Raw genomic sequence first — 19116 nt, forward strand, 5'->3', positions numbered from 1 at the left:
TTTATTTTTTAACTTTTTATTGTAATAACACATTTACAACACAAACTTTCCCATTTTAACCACTTTCAAGTGTACAATTCAGTGGCATTAATTAGATTCACAGTATAGTACTACCTTCACTAGCATCCGTTATCCAAAGTTTTTCATCACCACAGACAATAACTCAACAATGATTAAGCAATAATTCTGTAACCTTACCCCTAAACTGTAAACCTGTAATCTACTTTCTCTCTCTGAATTTACTTATTCTAGATATTTCCTTTAATTGAGATCATGCATTATTTGTCCATTTGTGTCTGGTTTACGTCACTAAGCATCGTATCTTCAGGGTGTATACATGGTGTAGCATGTATCAGAATTTTGTTCTTTTTGACAGCTGAATATATCTTTGTATAGATATATAGACCACATTTCGTTAATTATTCATCTGTTGATAGACACTTGGATTGTTAACTTCTTTTGGCAATTGCGAATAATGCTGCTATGAATATTAAAGCCCTTGCCTACCCCCCCCCTTTTTTCCCAACCAGAGGTTCTAAGTTAGTAGGAGTAGAGTAAGGGGACAGCATCGCTGCAACTTCAGTCCCTGCCCACGGAGAAGGCAAGTCCTAATATGAGGGGTTTAAGAGAAAACCGGAGAATCCCTTCTCCCCAATCAGCTTAGAAGGCCAAATTGGAAAGACTGTCCTGCATATCCATTTCATAATCAGACTTTTAAGAAGGAAGGCATCCGGGCTGCCATCCTGGGTTGACCTAGGCCTGGTAAATAAATTAAAGTAACTTCCCCCTGCTGGGGTTTACAAAACTGCATTTTGGCTAGATGGAGATAACCTTTCTACCCTGATAGGGAAGGAACTTTTATCCTTCTTAGTTATACATGATGCCAGGTCTATAACAAGGTCCCACTAGCTTTGTAGATATCCCATGGGCTAGCTATGAAGTCAGTGTCCCTCTGGCTGTTCATCTTGGGTGCTGGCCTCATTCACAGAATTCTGAACAGAAAAGGAACTATCCAAGAACGTTGTGGCTTAAGCAAAGAGGAAGCCATGGAAAAATTATGTAAGTGGATGGAATCCAGGAGCCTATCGCACTTTGAGGTATCTTCTTCTCCATTCATATTCTTAGCTTAAGTCCTCAGCAACAGCAGCCCCAGACTTGTCCTTAGAGGCCAGAAGGAGCACCTTAGTCACTAATGAATGGGTCAGACTGGGCTGGAAGAAGGATACAAATTCTCCCCTTTATCTTCTCATCTCTGTCTTTACACACATCTATCCTCTAAGCCCCAACCCTATATACCCAGAGTATTCAGAGTAGTTCATCTCTAAAATGTCCTCAGAAAAGGAATGCCCCAAGTGGAAAGAAAAGGAACCAGATATAGAAAAAGCAATAAGAAACCAGTCTCAAATAGTGGGTAGATATGGAAGGTGCCAGATGCCTTCCTGTTTATATGTCAGTTGATCAGGCCTGCTGCATTGCCCTACGGCATTGAATCTAAGAGCAGGTCAACCCGTTCTTAGTCTTCTTTACCCAAGGAGCTGAGTCTGACCTGCCTTTTAACAGTGGTATCATTTTAGCTGTGCAGAGAATTCATCATCAATTAGGCAGACAGGCACCTTGCCCACCCTTCTTAATCCTTTTTCAAAAACAGTTTTTTTTTGGGGGGGGAGTGGATGTGGCTCAAGCAGTTGCGTGCTTGCCTCCCACATGGGAGGTCTAGGGTTTGGTTCCTGATACCTCCTAAAGAAAAATCAGACAATGAGGAATGAACAAAAACAACAAGGAAAACAATAAGCAATAACAAATGAGTAAGAAGTGGATGTGGCTCAAGGAGTTGAACACCTGCCTCCCACATAGGATGTCCTGCATTTGGTTTCCAGTACCTCCTAAAGGAAAATCAAACAACAAGCAGACAATGAGCACAAATAATGAGGGAAAAAAAAAAAAAATTTTTTTTTTAAATTGTGAACTGCCTGCTGCTAGTGGAAAAAAATGTGAGCATTATAGAAATATATAAAGGGAAGCAGATTTGGCCAAACGTATAGGGCGTCCACCTACCACATGGGAGGTCCAAGGTTCAAACCCAGGGCCTCCTGACCTGTGTGATGAGCTGGCCCATGCGCAGTGCTGATGCGCATAAGGAGTGCCGTGCCACACAGGGGTGTCCCCTGTATAGGGGAGCCCCACGCTCAAGGAGTGCACCTGCAAGGAGAGCTGCCCAGCGCAAAAAGAAGTGCAGCCTGCCTAGGAATAGTGCCGCATACATGGAGAGTTGATGGAGCAAGATGATGCAACAAAAAAGAGACACAGATTCCGGGTGCTGCTGACAAGAATATAAGTAGGCACAGAAGAACACACAGCAAATGGACACAGAGCAGACAACCTGGGGGAGTGGGACGGGAAGGGGAGAGTAATAAAAAAATAAATCTTAAAAAAAAAAGAATATATAAAGTAACAGGATGTTTTCCTCATCTCCTGATTTAGCTTTCTGGGATTTACACACTGTTAATAGTTTGATATGCTTAAAAATTTGTTATAACTTACTTTTGCCTACAGGATAAAGTTCAGAATTGTGTTCAGTGCCCTTCACAGTTAGACCCATCCTAGTCTCACATCTTGGTTTCTATCCTTATTTTATAGATTCCGTTCTCACAGTGCTGCTTGCTAGTTCCCAAACATGCTCTGTTCCCTTGCCAAGCCCCTTCTACTTCATGCTGCTCTTGACAATCATACTATCCTCCAAGATCTAGTTCATAGGATACTTTGTGATCCAGGTTCTGACCTCTGCAATACCTTTCCCAGACTTGTATTTTCTGTAGCTTTTCACTCATGATGTTTACTTTTATGGATGGAAGGATGTTTCGCATTGTTTCCAGTCATGAGCAAGTGTTCAGTAATGGCAACCAGAATTATTACTTAAAACACTTATTCTGTATTTATCTTTACATGGCTTCTTTAATGACTTGATCTGAAGAAATGACTATTACTAATACCACTATACTGTTGCCTCTCATTGCAGTTAAGTTACCAAAGACAGTGATTTAATTGATTTTATCTGGGTTTAAGTGTAAAGTCTATTCTCTAATTGTAAGAGAATGGTGACTCCCAAGTCTAATCAGATTCCTGGATTTCATCCCTGGTTATTGTCATTCATTGAAATCTGTGTTTTTAAAGTGTTTACTTGGGGAGTGATTGTAGCTCAATGGTTGAATGCATGCTTCCCACGTACGAGGTCCCGGGTTCAATCTGTCGTACCTACTGGAAAAAAAAGAGGTTACTTGGTGATTCTGATTATTAGCCAGATTTGTGAACCAGTAAACGGCATGATTGAAGACTCTTAATGATTTGGTATCCATTTCTCCAGTGTCTTTTCTTTCAGCCTCCTTACACCTTCCATTGGTACTTTAGCTTTAGGAATATGCTGCTCGTTTATCACAGTGACTTGCATAGGGTATACTTATATTGTTGCACTTAAATTTTTATTGTTATTATGTTTACTTTTCTGCTTTCCAGTACATTGAACCATTTGAAACATGAAAGACTTTGGTTTTGAACATGGTGGTCCTTGGTATCTTCTTGTTGGATTGGTTTGAAACACACTCTTAACAACTCTGACAATATAGATGGATAAAAGCATTGCATGTCATGAAAAGAACTAGTAATAATAGCAGTTCTTAACATTGAACAAGTGCTTTCTGTGTGTCAGGAATCATACTAATTTTCTTGCCAACTCTGAAGTAGGTAACTGTTAATTCCATTTTAGAGAAAAGCCAACATTGGACAGAGAGGTCAGTCAACTTGCTCAACATTAAAAAACTTGAAGTCAGGAGCTGCTGAGTTGAATTTATTTATTTACTTATTTAAGTTCTACCTACCCCCTCATTGTTTGCACTTGCTGTATCTGTTCATCTTCCTTGTTTCTTTAGGAGGCACCGGGAACTGAACCTAGTACCTCCGATGAGCCACCTCCGTTCCCTGCTTTGTGGCGTGGCTCATTATGTTTTTCTTCTTCTTCTTCTTCTTTTTTTTAAAAAATAGTATAAAAGGGTTCTTTATGTTGATAGAAATTATTACCTAAAGGAAGCTCTAACAGTCTTGATTCATTATTTTTTTTCACTTTTTTTTCTTCATTTTCTTTTAAATATTACATTAAAAAAAATAAGATCCCCATAAACCCCCAACCCCCCACCTCACCCTTCCCACAACAACCTCTTCCATCATTGCAGCACATCCATTGCACCTGGCAAATATATTCTGGAGCACCGCTGCACCACATGGACAGTGGTCCATATTGTAGTCCATACTCTCCCCCAGTCCACCCAGTGGGCCACGACAGGACACACAGCGTCCAGTATCTGTCCCTGCAGCACCACCAAGGACAACTCCAAATCCTGAAAATGCCCCCACACCATATCTCTTCTTCCATCTCCTTACCATCAGCAGCCACCATGGCTACCCTCTCCACATCACTACTATAATTTCTTCCCTTACTAATCACAATAATTCCCCAGCAGAAAGTAAGTCCACTCTAATCCATACTCTATTCCTCCATCCTGTCGACCCTGGGATGGTTATGTCCAGTTTCCCTCTACATCAAGAGGGGGCTTAGATTCCACATGGATGATGGATGCAGTTCTCCTGCTTGCAGCTGTATGCACTCTTGGCTCCCTGGTGTGGTGGTTGACCCTCTTCACAACCCTGTCGGCTGGCCAGGGTAAGTCCAAAAACCAGAGTGTAGGAGCCGCAAGTCTGCTGAAGCCCAGGGCCTGGCCGTTGCATGGACAGTCCAGAGATTCAGGTCTCCTGAGTATACACCAACTCAATCGCCAACCATGGGTCCAGTGAAAGTATCAGAAGAGGCATGTGTAGAAAGGTCATATCTGAGTCCAACTCCATCACACTCAGGAACTCCAAAGTAGGGCCAACTGACATGGCCCTGAAGTCCAGAGCCATCTGCCATGACCATAGAACTTGTGGGTCTCTGTTGCCCTCAGGAGAACCAGCATCTGGGTTTCCATCTACTTTGGCTGTCTCTGATACACTGCTGAGGTGTGCATAAGCATCACCCCTCTGATGACCTCCTGACTCTTTTTTGGAGGCTCATAGCCGTATAAACTCACTTGTCCTTTCCATTTCCCTCTTTTATCCAAAGTCAAAGGGCAGTTTTTAACACCTGATATTACATGTAGGCTGAGATATTCTGCCAGTCTGAGTTGACCTCTTTATTCAAGGTATTTTTCTAGTTACATCATCAGCTGGTGCTTGGTAGTAATCCCTTGATGCCAGGGAGGCTCATCCGTGAGAGTCATGTTCCATGCTGGGGGGAAGACAGTGCATCTATATGCTGACTTTGGCTTAGAGAGTGACCACATTTGAGCAACATGGAGGCTCTCGGGAGGTAACTCTTAGGCACCCCTCAGCTCTAGGCCTAGTTCATATTACAGGCTCATAATCGGAGACATCAGTATCAAGGGCTCATCATTGGACCATCCATCTTTGTTGGTCTTTGCCATTGTACTTGGGGGATTGTTGCTGTTCCTTTGGGGAATGTGATAGAGCTCCCCTGGCCAGGAACTCAGCACTCTTTCATCTGTCGTTTCCAAAGGAAAACAGCTATGAAAATATTCAAACCTTTCTATGTACCCTGTATACATGCCTTGGAGAACTTCCTCCCAACCGTGTGCCCCCCACTAATAACACCCCACACAAGTGCTCCTCTCCTGCCATAGGTGAACCCCTCTGTAGTCCAAAACTTCATCAAAAAGGAAGCCCCGTGTATTGCCAGGTTGCATTAATAGTAAAATGGAAAATGATGATGGATTTAAAGGTTAGATATAGAATACACAGTAATTTAGAAAAATAAAGGGAAAAATAAATTGTGGTATCCAAAAAATGAAAAATGAAAAAGCTTTGTTTTTGACATTTTGCCTTTCATCACTGCTATAGGTGTTGCCCTGTATGTCCAGTGGCAAGGCAGTTTCTTCCATTTCTTCCTCAGTGTCTACATCCTTTCCTTTTTTTTCCTGATTATTAATTTTTTCTTCACATAAGTTTTAGATCACAGTAATTCACATATACAGTATATGGTACTCACACATATCCAACATCAAACCCTTTGTCCCTTCCCCAATAATGATCTTTTTACATGTTGATATTATATTTGCTGCAGCTAATGTACAGATATTGAAACAATAGCTTTCAAACATGGTTCCATTTGGGTTTACATTATGGTTTATATTTTAGACTATACAATTTTCTAAATTTTTAGTTATCTTATGTTTTACATTATGCTTTGCATATTAGCCTGTAGACTTTTATACATTTTTGGTGTAATTTAACATGTCCTGTATCCATCATTGCATGATCTTGTGGAACACTTTTATTGCTCCACAGTTAAACTGATTCCATCTATTCAACAACTCTTTCTCCCTCCCCTCAGGGCCCAACATGATAATTAGTCTTCATTACTTCGAGGACCATATTCAGAGATAACTTGCAACAATGTTGAGGGCTTGACATACTTGACTGACCTAACCCATTGGGAGCCACCAATTCTCTCGGGAGATACAATTCCCTCTGTTTGAAAACATCAGTCCTCCCCAGGAAGTGGGTATACCTTCACTCTTCTTGTATGGGTCTCCACCCAATGATATAACCCACTATGACAAAATGAGCATTCACACACTCCCTAGAAGCTTGCCCTTTGTCAGATACCCCCCCTTAAGCATCTTAAACAGGTAACCTTCTGTATTATGTTTTCTAAAGTTTTCTCTGTATTATAATTTCAACCGCATACCTGACACTCTCCTATGTTCAAATGTTCCCCCCACCGTCCCCCCAATTTCTTGGGCAATTTGACCCATCCTCCCATCCCTAGCCCCCCTCAAGCCCACACAGCCCCACCCAAAGTTATCCCTATGCTTTCCCTGTACAAATACTTGCCTCCAGCTTATCATAGATTTCCCTCAAGTCAGCTTGCAGCCTTCCTCAACCCCCAAACTTCCTTTAAGTTTATTATCCAGTCTCTAGCTCTCTGAGACAGCTTGATTTACTTATTTCATATCAGAGAGATCATGTACTATTTGTCTTTCAATGGCTGTGTTGCTTTACTCAACATAAGGTTCTCAAGATCCATCCATGTTACCACGTGCTTGTACTGTATTTGTTGTTATAGCTAAGTAGTATTCCATTGTATTTATATATCACATTTAGTTTATCATTCATCTGTTGATGGGCTTTTGGGTTGATTCCAACTTTTGGCACTAGTGAATAGTGCTGCTATGAACATTGGTGTGCATATATCAGTTTGTATCCTTGTTTTCAGATCTTCTGGGTATATACCCAGCAGTGGAATTGCTGGGTCATATGGCAAATCTATAGATAGTTTTTTGAGAAACTGCCAAACCGTCCTCCAGAATGGCTGGATCCTTCTGCATTCCCACCAGCAGTGGATGAGTGTTCCCATTCCTCCACATCGTCTCCAACAGTTGTAGTCTTCTGATTTTTTGATAGCTGCCAGTCTTACGGGAGTGAGATGGTATCTCGTTGTTTTGATTTGCATTTTCCTAATAGCTGTTTCTCTTCTTATGTCTCTTGTTGCATCAGCTTGCTGCACCTGCCCATTGCGTCAGCTCGCTATCTTGCTCCTCTTCTTTTAGGAGGCACTGGGAACCTCTGCTCCCTGCTTTGTTGTGTCTCTCCTTATGTTTTTCTTCTTGTGTCTCTTGTTGCATCATCTTTGTTGTGTCACCTTGCTATGCCTGCCTGTCACACCAGCTCACTGTCTTCTTTAGGAGGCACTGGGAACTGAACCATGGACCTCCCACATTATAGGTGGGAGCTCAGTTGCTTGAGCCACATTTGCTTCCCCTGAGTTGCCTTTGACCAATATGTTATGTTATCTAAAGGTAATACCAGAACCTTTTCTTCATTGGAACCTAAGTGGTATAGAATTGTAAACAAATGACTAATGAGCAGTCTCAGTGTGGCAAGATTTAAAAGACTATAACTGAAGCAATAAATGTCTTGGAAATTTTGGACCATCTTCAGATGGACTTTCTAAAAAGATTAAAAATTCTAATTAAAAATTTTAAACTCTTAATGTTATTATTATTTAAAGGTAATGTACCTGTCCACCCTCACTACTGCCTGTCTGCCTTAGGAACCACCTTTATTTGTACTATATGTATCCCCTCATTGTTTCTTTATGTGGATAGATACAAGCAAATATGAATATACCTATTTTCCTCCTTTTACAGCAGATTTTTATGCTCTTTCCCCTATTTTTTTCCTCACTCTTTTCATTTAACTTACCCCGGAGATTATTCCAAACCTGTAAGAGCATCCTCAGTTTTTTTCTAATAGCTTCATAGTACTGCACTGTGTATGTGCTATAGATGATTTAAGTAGTACACTATTGCTAGACAGTTGTTTTTAAATTTCACAAAATACTTGTCTGTGCTTTTTTTTTAAGAGGTACCAGGATTGAACCCAAAACCTCGTACATGGGAAGCATGTGCTCAGCCACTTGAGCTCCCCTGTGTGCTTTCCTAATGGTTGAGCAACCAGTGGTTATAATAGAATAAATTATTATATTGCTTTATTGTTACACTTACTAGTTGTAAAAATTAAAAAGTTTTATACAGTGCTGTTACTTTAGTGGATGCTGTTTAAATCTGAATTTAAATTAGGGATCATGGAAGATTTAGCTTTGAAAACTTTTAACTAGGACTTATTCCACTTTAGCTTTACATCTGTGACTGAAATCCTAGAGAATGGAGGAGCCATAAATACAAGAAAAAGATGAAATAGAAAAAAAGTGGGAGGGTAGAAAGAATAAAGAAAAGAGAAGCCATGGATGAGTGTAATAGTATGCCATTAATAACTTGTTTCAGATAATATTGCTCTTCTTTAGTGGTCTTAACTAAAATGTGTTCTATTGCTTTTTTCCAGAGCTTTTAAATGTGAATCATAAGTTAGCTTTTTTGGTTTGTTTATTTAAAAAAATATTTTTTTTCATGTTAGTTTTTATTTTTAAAAAACATGAAAAGATGGTGATGGGGATCAGGATTCTAAAAAACATCTGCACTTATAAATCTTTGTATTTTGCATATATCACTGTATCCTGGTCATTTCCTTAACATAGTCTAATATAATTTATAATTTTCAACTTGTCTTTTCCCCTGTAGATTCATGTAAGCTCCTTGAAAGATGGGCCCTATCTTTTAGTCATTCATATGTACCCAGTGTGAGCACATAATTGCATAAACGTTACGTAAAAAATATAGGGGATTCCCATATGCTCTACTCCCTCCCCTCCCACATTTTCCCACATTAACAGCATCTTTCATTGGAACATTTGTTACAATTGATGAATACGTTTTCGAGATTGCCAGTAAGCTTGAATTATGGTTTACGTTGTAGTTTACACACTCTCCAAAAATATGGAGCACTTCACAAATTTGTGTCATCCTTGTGCAGGGCCATGCTAATCTCTGTATTGTTCCAATTTTAGTATGTGTCCTGCCAAAGCGAGCACACATAGTAAGTATAAGTATTCCCTCCCATTTTCTTTTTTATTAATTTCTATAAAAAGTTCCAAATACCCTCTAGTACATATTTTTTTTCCTATTACATATTAAAATCTTTTATGAAGTATTTCTATTTTTCTGTGCTTGCATATGGTAGTTTTTATTTTGTATTTTAGGTGTTTTTGGTTTTTTTTGGGTGGAGGTTGAATCTGGGACCTCGCATGTGGGATGTGGGAAGCCAGCACTCAACCACTGGCGCCACATCCACTCTGTGAGTTGTTTCTTTTTTTTGTTTGCTGCTTGTTTATTTTTGTTTTTAGGAGGGACTGCACCGAACCCAGGACCTCCCATGTGGGAAGCAAGTGCTCTAAGGCTTGAGCCACATCTGCTACGTTGGTGGTGGTTTTTTTTTTGTCTTGCCCATTTTTTAAAAACTTTATTGAAGCTTTTAAAAACTTTCACTCATACGTAAACATACATAAACAATAAGTGTATAGTAATAGTCGTGAACTTACAAAACAAATATACAACATATAGAGCTCTCATACCTCACCCTAACACCAATACCTTGCTTTTTTCTTTAAAGATTTATTTTATTTATTTCTCTCCCCTCCCTTCCCATAGTCTGCTCCCTTGTGTCCATTCGCTGTGTGTTCTTCTGTGTCTGCTTCCATTCTCGACGGCACTGGAAATCTTTCTCTTTTTGTTGTGTCATCTTGCGTCTGCTCTCCATGTGTGCGGCACCACTCCTGGGTGGGCTGCACTTTTTACACATGGGGCGGCTCTCCTTGTGCATGGGGCTCCCCTGCGTGGAGGCACCCCTGCATGACATGGCACTCCTGGCCAGCTCACCACATGGGCCAGGAGGCCCTGGGTTTGAACCCTGGACCTCCTGTATGGTAGGCAGATGCTGTATCATTTGAGCCACATCCACTTCCCTACCTTGCATTGTTGTGAAACATTTTAAACTAATGATTGACGAGCATCCTCAAAATATTGCTACTAACCAAAGTATCTTACATTTGGTATATTTTTCCCCCAACCAGCCCTATTATTATTATTTATATCACTTAAACATGAACATACATAAGCAATAAGTGTATAGTAAGAGTCGTGAACTTACAAAGCAAGCATGCATAACATCATACAAGGGTCCCATGCATCATCCCACCACCAACACCTTGAATAGTTGTAAGACATTTGTTACAAGTTATGAAAGAATATCACCAAAATTTAACTAATTATAGTCCTTATCTTACATTTGATGTATTTGCTCCCCCAACCCATCCTGTTATTACTTGTTAAATATATTTTTATGGCAGAAGTTGTAAACTTACAAAAACGTCGTGCACATGTGCAGAATTCCCATACAACACCCCTCTATCAACACACTACACTGTGGTGGAACATTTGTTAAAGATTGTAAAATAATATCATCCGACTATTACCAGGTCTGTAGCATAGATTTGGCACTCTTTTTCCATGTGCCCCGTTACCAGCACAGTTTATCTTTGGCATAGATGCGTGAATATTACGTTACTGTTAACCACACTCTATAAGTCACTCCAATTGTATTTTTCCCATGCTTCTCCATATTCCCAACACCCTGCGATAGTGATGCACATCAGCTGTAGCTCACAAAGGATAGTCCTGCATCTGTACCAACAACCACAATTCTCATCCATCTCTGGGTTTACTGTGTTATTCAGTCCCTAGATTTTTCTCTAGCTGTCTTTTAATTGGCATTTATATCCCTAGTCTACCCTTTTCAGTCACATTCCCATTTATAAACCAACTGTTACTCACTATAATGTCTACCATCAGCTCTATACGTTTCCACACTTTTATAGTAAAGTTAATTAAAACTTCTACATATTAAAAATCAGTAGTCCTTCTCAGTCCTTCTCTTATCTCCTTTAAGAATCCACCACCTACCACCAGGTCTTAAAGATATTTTCCTATATTTTCTTCTAGAAGCTTTATAGTTCTTTCATATTTAGGTTTTTAATCCATTTTGAGCTAATTTTTGTATAAGGTGTGAGATAGGGGTCCCCTTTCCTTCTTTTGGCTATGGATATTCTATTCTCCCAGCACCATTTGTTGAATGGACTGTTTTGCCCAAGCTGGTGGATTTGACAGGCTTCTCAAAATCACTTAACCATAGATAATGAGGGTCTGTTCTGAATCATAAATTTGGTTCCATTGTCTATGTGTCTGTCTTTATGCCAGTACCATGCTGTTTTTTTTTTATTTTAAGATTTTATTTATTTATTTATTTCTCTCCTCTTCCCCCTAGACGGACTCCCTAACCACTGGGCCAAGTCCACAACCCACCATACTGTTTTTAACCACTAGCTAGGTAATAGGATTTAAAGTCTGGAAGTGAGAATCCTCCAACTTCGCTTTTTCCTTTTTAAGATGTTTCTAGCTATTCAGGACCCCTTACCCTTTCCAAATAAATTTGATAATTGTGTTTTTCATTTATTTTTTAAACTTCATTATGTCATCTGGAGGCTTATCTTGTTCCTTTAACTGGGCCATATCTTCCTTTTTCTTGGTGTGGATTGTAATTTTTTGTTGGCGTCTTGGCATCTGGCTTACTAGATGTATTTATTATGGGTGCAGTTTCTCTCTTTAGTTTAGGACTTTCTTTCCTTTTCTCCCTTGCTGGTTTTATAGTAGGAGCCTAGCATGTGGTTGTTGCTATAAGCTGTGGAGCCTCAAGGTGTCGTCATTGCCCCAGACACCACTGAAGCTTCTCCCAACTTTCTTGTTTGCCAGGGGTAGGGACAGAGCCACAGCCGTGTGTAAGAACCCAAATTGTGCAGGCCTAAACTATAGTTGCCCAGAGAGACTGATGAAGCTTCATGCCCTTTCTTTCTTGCCTGGGGTGGGAATGGAGCTGCAGGTGTAGGCAGCAATCTGTGGCATGCAGGTTCATAATGATTGCAGTTGCCCTGGTAGACTTTCAAGTATTCAGACCATGTCAGCTTAATGTACCTGCAGTTACCCACAGAAGCTGGTAAGTGGGCCTGCCAGCTTCCTCCCTGCCAGAGGTGGAGCTGAAGCCTAAGCTAGGGCTGCAGGCCGATCTGAGTGAAAGAAGCAGCCCTACCATCACCGTGATTTTCATTCAGCCAGGCTTCCCCTCCTGGGGGTGGGGTAGGGTGGTAGCAGAATAAAAATGGCGGCTACCAGCCTCTTTTTGACTTAGGTTCAAATTTTAGCTGTTCTTAGGGTTATACTTTAGCCAGCTGAATTACTAATCAGTAGCTGAAGTTGGTGGCCAACCGTCCCCTCCTACCCTCTGTTCGGAAAATGGAGCTTCCAATTCCAGCCACAGTATAGCTCCTGAGGAAGCTTGCATCGCCAGAGTAGAATGATTATGGCGTGCCCTGTATTTTCCCAGAGAGGTTAGTGCAGGTTCCCTAGCTTCCTCCCTGCTGGAGGTGGGGCTGGGACTTAGGCTAGAGCTGCAATCCGAACTGGACAGAAAGAAGTTGGTGCCTATGAGCACTGTGATTTTCAGTCCGCCCCTGTGGGGCAGAGTTAAAATGGCCCCGCCTCTTTCTGACCTGAACAAGTTCAAATTTTAACTGTTTTTAGAATTATACTTTAGCCCACCAAATTTACTAATCATTGACTGAAGTTGGTGCCCACCCATCTCTTCCACCCCCATTTTTGGGAAGTGGAACTTCCAATTCAATCTGTGGAATAGCTCCTGAGGTGGCTTGTGCTACCAGTGGAGATGGGCTCTGGCCTCTGTGGCATCGAGTGCTTTACTTATGAATCTTTTCTGCAGTCTCCTCCCATTTTTTCAGTGATGTTGCAGGATGCTCTTCTGGTCTCCTGGGCCCCTCAAACATGTGCTTTATGCTTTAGGTAACTCTGGGTGCTTACTAATTGCCCTTTTTACCACAGGCTGACTCAAGGAGATTCTTACTCTGCTGCCATCTTGCTGGTTGTCCCTAGATTGGTTTTTAATATTTTAATTATTTATTGTTAAAGTAATACATTTATATAAAAATTAAGCTATAGAAATGTAAAACATAACAGTTTTTTTAATCCACAACACTACTGCTGTCAATTTGGTGTATTGTTTTCAGAATTCTCCCTCTTTCTCTGTCTCTGTCTCCACTCACACACATACAACAGTGGTTTTTGACTGGGGGCATTTTACTTCCATGGTCCATATGGCAATGTCTGGAGACATTTTTGGTTTTCACAACCTGAGCAGATGTGTTACTGGCATCTAATGAATAGAGGTCAGAGATGCTGGTAAATATCCTGCAATGCACTACATAGTCCCCCACAATAAAAAAATTATCCAGGCCAAAATATTAGTAGTGGTGAGAATGAAAAACCCTAATCAACAATTCTGTGTGTACAAACAGATAACATCGTTTCTCAGCAGTTCATTCCAGCACTTAGAAAAATTTCTTGCAGCAATAAATATTTGCTGCTATAAATAATCGTTGAGTGTATATGCTGGTATGGAAGAACCATGCACTATAGTTTATTTTGGACATTGTTCTATTTTAGTATACCTAGGTCTACCTCATTTTTAAAAACATTTTAGTATTTGTAAAGTACTGTCATTTCTTAATTATGTTGAAAGAATACATGCCCCAATACTTGAATGTTATGACCAAAATATTAGTCCCCTATCCATTTCATCCCTTCAGTTCAGCTTCCCAGAAGCAACTACTTTCAGTTCTTTTTTCTGATATTTATGTCCTTATTTTTAAATAATAAACTTAATGCTACTATTACTTGTCTCTGGCAATATTAATTATTACCTTTTGACTTCCTGTTACGGTAGTAGAACTTTAGCACACCTCTTAGATTTCCTTTTGCCATATTACTACAAAGGTAATAAAATTCATTAAATCAGTAGTCAGTGTTTGCATTATGACCATATAAGTAGACATTTGTGACTCAAGAAGTGTTTTTTTTATATTTTTCCTTTTCTGTACTTCTATTTGTTGTTTTTCTTTGGAGTTAATTGCCTCTTTTTTTAAAAAAAAAATTTGTTTTTTGCCTACCTATTGCTATTTTCTTAAAAGAGCCTACAAGTCTGTCACTATTTTGAAACTAAAGTACGCTCACATTATATGTATGTGTGTGTAGAGGGGGTGGAGTTGGAGTGGGATTGGCCTTAAAAAACTGTCAATTCTCTTGATATGATCGAGACTGGTTGCTTCTGAGACTTGTTAAAAAGTTAGTATTTTGGGAAAGCAGATTTGACTCAATGGATAGAGTGTCAGCCTACCACATAGGAGGTCCAGGTTCAAACCCAGGGCCTCCAGACCCATGTGATGAGCTGGCCCACGTGCAGTGCTGATGCGTGCAAGGCGTGCCGAGCTATGCAGGGTGTCCCTCACGTAGGGGAGCCCCACGCACAAGGAGTGTGACCCGTAAGGATTGCCGACCAGCGTGGAAAAATTACAGCCTGCCCAGGAGTGGTGCCGCACACATGGAGAGCTGACCCAGCAAGATGACCAAGAAAAAGACACAGATTCCCAGTGCTGCTGACAAGAATGCAAGTGGACTCAGAAGAACACACAGCGAGTGGACACAGAGAGCAGACGACGGCGGGGGAGAAGGGGGGGATGTATTTTGGAACTTATGTCTGCTACTGCTTTTTTTTTTTTTTTTTTTTTTAAGATTTATTTGTTTCATTTATTTTCGCCCCTTCCCCTCCTCCTGCTCTGCTTTTTATGCTTTCTGTGTTGCCTTCTTTTCTAATTTTCTCTCCTCTGACTGACTGGGATTCGATCCTGGAGACTTGATGGGGAGAGAGGTTCCCTACCAATTGTACCACCTCAGTTCCTGATTTCTGCTGCACTTCACCTTGACTCTCCCCTTGTCTGTTTTTGATGCGTCATCATCTTGCTGCGTGACTGACTTACGTGGGGCACTGGCCCACCACGCAGGCGCTCGTGCACCACATGGGCAGTTGCGAGGGTACTGGCTTGCCGTGCAGACATGCTTTCTCTTCTTTTTTACTATGGTAGGCGGAAGTTCTATCACTTGAGCCACATCTGCTTCCTTGTTATTGCTTTTTTTGTCTTTTTTTTTGGTTTTAACTATATCCCATTCCCTTCCTTTCTTGGTTTACTTCTTTGTTTTGCTGAAACGTGTTATCTAATTCTTATTTTTTTAAGATTTATTTTATTTTTTAACCACCCCTGCATTGTTTGTGCTTGCTGTCTGCTCTTTGTGCCTGTTCCTTGTGTGCTCCTCTTCTTTTTAGCAGGCACCAGGAACCAAATCCAGGAGGCACTCAATGGCTTGTTGCATCTCACATTATGTTTCCTTCTTGCACCATCTTGTTGGCGTAAGCTGTTTCCTTGTTGCATCGTCTTGTTGGCATCAGCTCGCAATGCCATCCCGCTCCTGTTTGTTGTGTCTCACATTGTGTTTCCTTGTTGCATCATCTTGTTGCATCAGCTTGCTGTCTTGCTTGCCATCTTTAGGAGGCACCCAAGACCTCCCATGTGGTAGGCAAGTGCCCAACTGCTTGAGCCACTTCCACTTCCCTCTTATTTGTTTTTTTTTTAAAAAGATTTATTTATTTATTTATCTCCCCCCTCCCCACCCCGCTGTCTGTTCTCTGTGTCTATCCGCTGCATCGTCTTCATTGTCTGCTTCTGTTGTCGTCAATGGCATGGGAATCTGTGTTTCTTTTTGTTGCGTCATATTGTGTCAGCATTCCGTGTGTGCGTCGCCATTCCTGGGCAGGCTGCACTTTCTTTCGAGCTGGGGGGCTCTCCTTATGGGGCACACTGCTTGCACGTGGGGCTCCCCTACTTGGGGGACACCCCTGCGTGGCAGGGCACTCCTTGCGCACATCAGCACTGTGCATGGGCCAGCTCCACATGGGTCAAGGAGGCCCTGGGTTTGAACCGCGGACCTCCCATGTGGTAGACAGATGCCCTAACTACTGGGCCAAGTCCGCCGCTGCCTCTTATTATTTCTTGAGAAAAGTTGCATAGGAATTAAGTTTAGGAACTTGTGTCTTTTAAAAATGTGTGTGTTTTATTCTCACACTTGATTGGTATTTGGGTGTAAATGAATTCCCGTAACATTTTAAACACATTTTTCTTGTCTTTGAATTTTCAGTGTTGCTTTTGGAGAGTTTGCTCTGTTTCTTGATCTTTTTTGGGCATGTGACTTTCATTTTTAGGTGTCTTCCTTTTTGTACTCATGTTCTGAAATTTCACAAAAATGCATATTGTGTCAGACACTTGGAGACTTTTTTTACTCCTTATACAAGTAAGTAAGGGCACTGTCGGCATTTTTGTGTTGGACTGTATTGTGCATTGTAGAACTTTCCCAGGCCCTCCCTCCTGCCCCCCCAGGCACTAAATGTCATTATAACGCCCTAGTTATTGGGACAACCAGAAATATCTCCAAACATTTCCAAACACCCATCTGGGGTAGGCACTGCTATTCCTTGTTAAGAAGTGTTACTTTAGGGCACTTTTGTTCTTTGAATGATGGAACTCCTGAACTGAGTTAAAATTTTCTTTTCTCTCTGGTTTTCTTCTCTTTTGGGTTTATGTTCTGAGGTACTTTCTTCAACTTTATTTTTCAGTCCTATGTTTTGATGGGTGGGCCTCTGATCAGCTTACTTTTTATTTTAAAGATTTATTTTTTTAAATTTATTCCTCTGCCCACTCCCCATTGTTTTCACTCACTGCTTTCTGTGCGTGTCTCATTTTTATCCCCAAACCTGGGACCTCCCAGGTGGTAGGTAGGCGCCCAACTGCTTGAGTGAGCCTCATCCGCCTTTCCTATTTTAAATTTTGTTCCTTTAGTATACAACCGGTCCTTATTTAGTTAGTTTTTTTATCATTTGTTTTTGTTTTCCCAGTGCTTAGAGTTATTTAGTTTCTTCACTCAGTGGTCCTACTTATTTTTTCTGCGCTCTGTTTTCGTCTCCTTGATAGTTTTGTTTTGTTTTGTTTTCTATCTGATTATGTCATTGTCTTTTTTGGTACCTCTCCACACCGAGGCCTTTTTTCTTTTTTTTTTACCAGGAGGTCCTGTGGATTGAACACAGGTCCTCCATATGGTAAATGGGATCTCAAGTTGCTTGAACCACAGCTGTTTATGTATAGTTTTTAATAATCTTTTAGTATATGGTCAGTCCTTGCTTATTTATTTTATTTTTTCCAGTGCTTTTGTAGAGTTACTTAGGTTTCTTGGCTCATCGGTCCTTCTTATTCTTTCTGGGCTCAGATTTCTTCTTCCTGAAGTACAATCTTTATCCGAAAGTGAGTGGTAAACTCTTAGTGTCTTAAAATATTTTTCCTTCTTTACTCCTGAAAGATTATTTAAGTGGTGTGGCATTTAAAAACTTCTTAGCACTCAACAGTGTTTATCCATTGACTTCAGGTTCTATTGTGGCTGTTCAGAAGTCTGTGTGAATGAATTTGGTATTTGTAGGAAGTTTCTTTTTTCCTACAGTATTGCAGCATGATCATTTTTAATTTCATTTTGTTTATGATTTATTGCATTTCCTTGTCTTTCAACAGTTCTGAAAATTCTTAAGTTTCACCAGTTATCACAAACTTGAGATATCCCCCCCCAACTACCTGAATGGCTGTTTCTCTTTTTTTAAAATTTTATTTATTTCTCTCCCCTTCTCTCCCGTTGTCTGCTCTCTCTGTCCATTCACTGTGTGTTCTTCTGGGTCTGCTTGTATTATTGGGGGCATTGAGAACCCGTGTCTCTTTTTTGTTGCATCATCTTGCTGTGTCAGCTCTCCATGTGTGTGGTGCCACTCTTGGGCAGGCTGTGCTTTTTTTTTTTTTTTTCACGCGGGGCATGCAGCAGCACTGTGTGTGGGCCAGCTTACCTCATGGACCTCCTGGCCCTGGGTATAAAACCCTGGACCATCCAGATGGTAAGTGGACACTCTATCAGTTGAGCCACATCTGCTTCCCTGTTTCTCTTTTGTAAAAGCAATTTTATTGAGATATATTCACATACTCATATATTCCATCTAAAGTGTACATTCAGTGGCTTTTGGTATAATCACAGAATTTTGCATTCATCACCACAATCAATATTATTTTTTATTATTCCAAAAAGCATTTTTATTATTACAAAAGAGCATTTTTATTATTCCAAAAAGAAAAACCCCTTACTCTTTACAATTTACATAAATTGAGTCAAACAATATCTAGTACTTAATGTCTGGTTTCTTTCACTTAGCATAATTCTCTTTTTTTCTTTTTACAATTATTGAAAATATATTGTTACCAAATGACTCTGGGTTTCTGGGCTTCTAGGTTCTTGGCTTATGTCACATAAAAGAATTTAAGGGTATACCATATGATAGGCAAAGGAGTAAAGAGTTTATTAAGAAGTAAGAAAATGAAAGAAAAGTACATGGTCTGAGGCATGTATTGCGTGCGTGCGGCAGAATGAGATGCGGTGTGGGGCCCCAGGTCAAGGCTTTTTGAAGTCTTTCCTCCTTCTCCTTTGTAACATTGTGGCGGGACCTCAGCTGTTTGCTGCTCTGATCAGTTGTCCCACATGTCATTTCTCAGCGAGCCAATGGTGAGGCCTTTTGAGG

At 40.5% G+C, this 19116-nt stretch overlaps 1 protein-coding gene and 1 pseudogene across 4 annotated transcripts in view; one reads left to right on the plus strand and one right to left on the minus strand.

Annotated features, from left to right (window-relative positions):
* Positions 1-19116, plus strand: part of STRN3 (striatin 3) — a 122647-nt gene that overhangs the window by 6163 nt on the left and 97368 nt on the right. The gene's annotated exons all lie outside the window — the stretch shown is intronic.
* On the minus strand, positions 9435-9535 carry LOC111766409 (U6 spliceosomal RNA; annotated as a pseudogene).

The sequence above is a fragment of the Dasypus novemcinctus genome, chromosome 3 (genome assembly GCF_030445035.2).
Source record: "Dasypus novemcinctus isolate mDasNov1 chromosome 3, mDasNov1.1.hap2, whole genome shotgun sequence".
Lineage (NCBI taxonomy): Eukaryota > Metazoa > Chordata > Mammalia > Cingulata > Dasypodidae > Dasypus > Dasypus novemcinctus.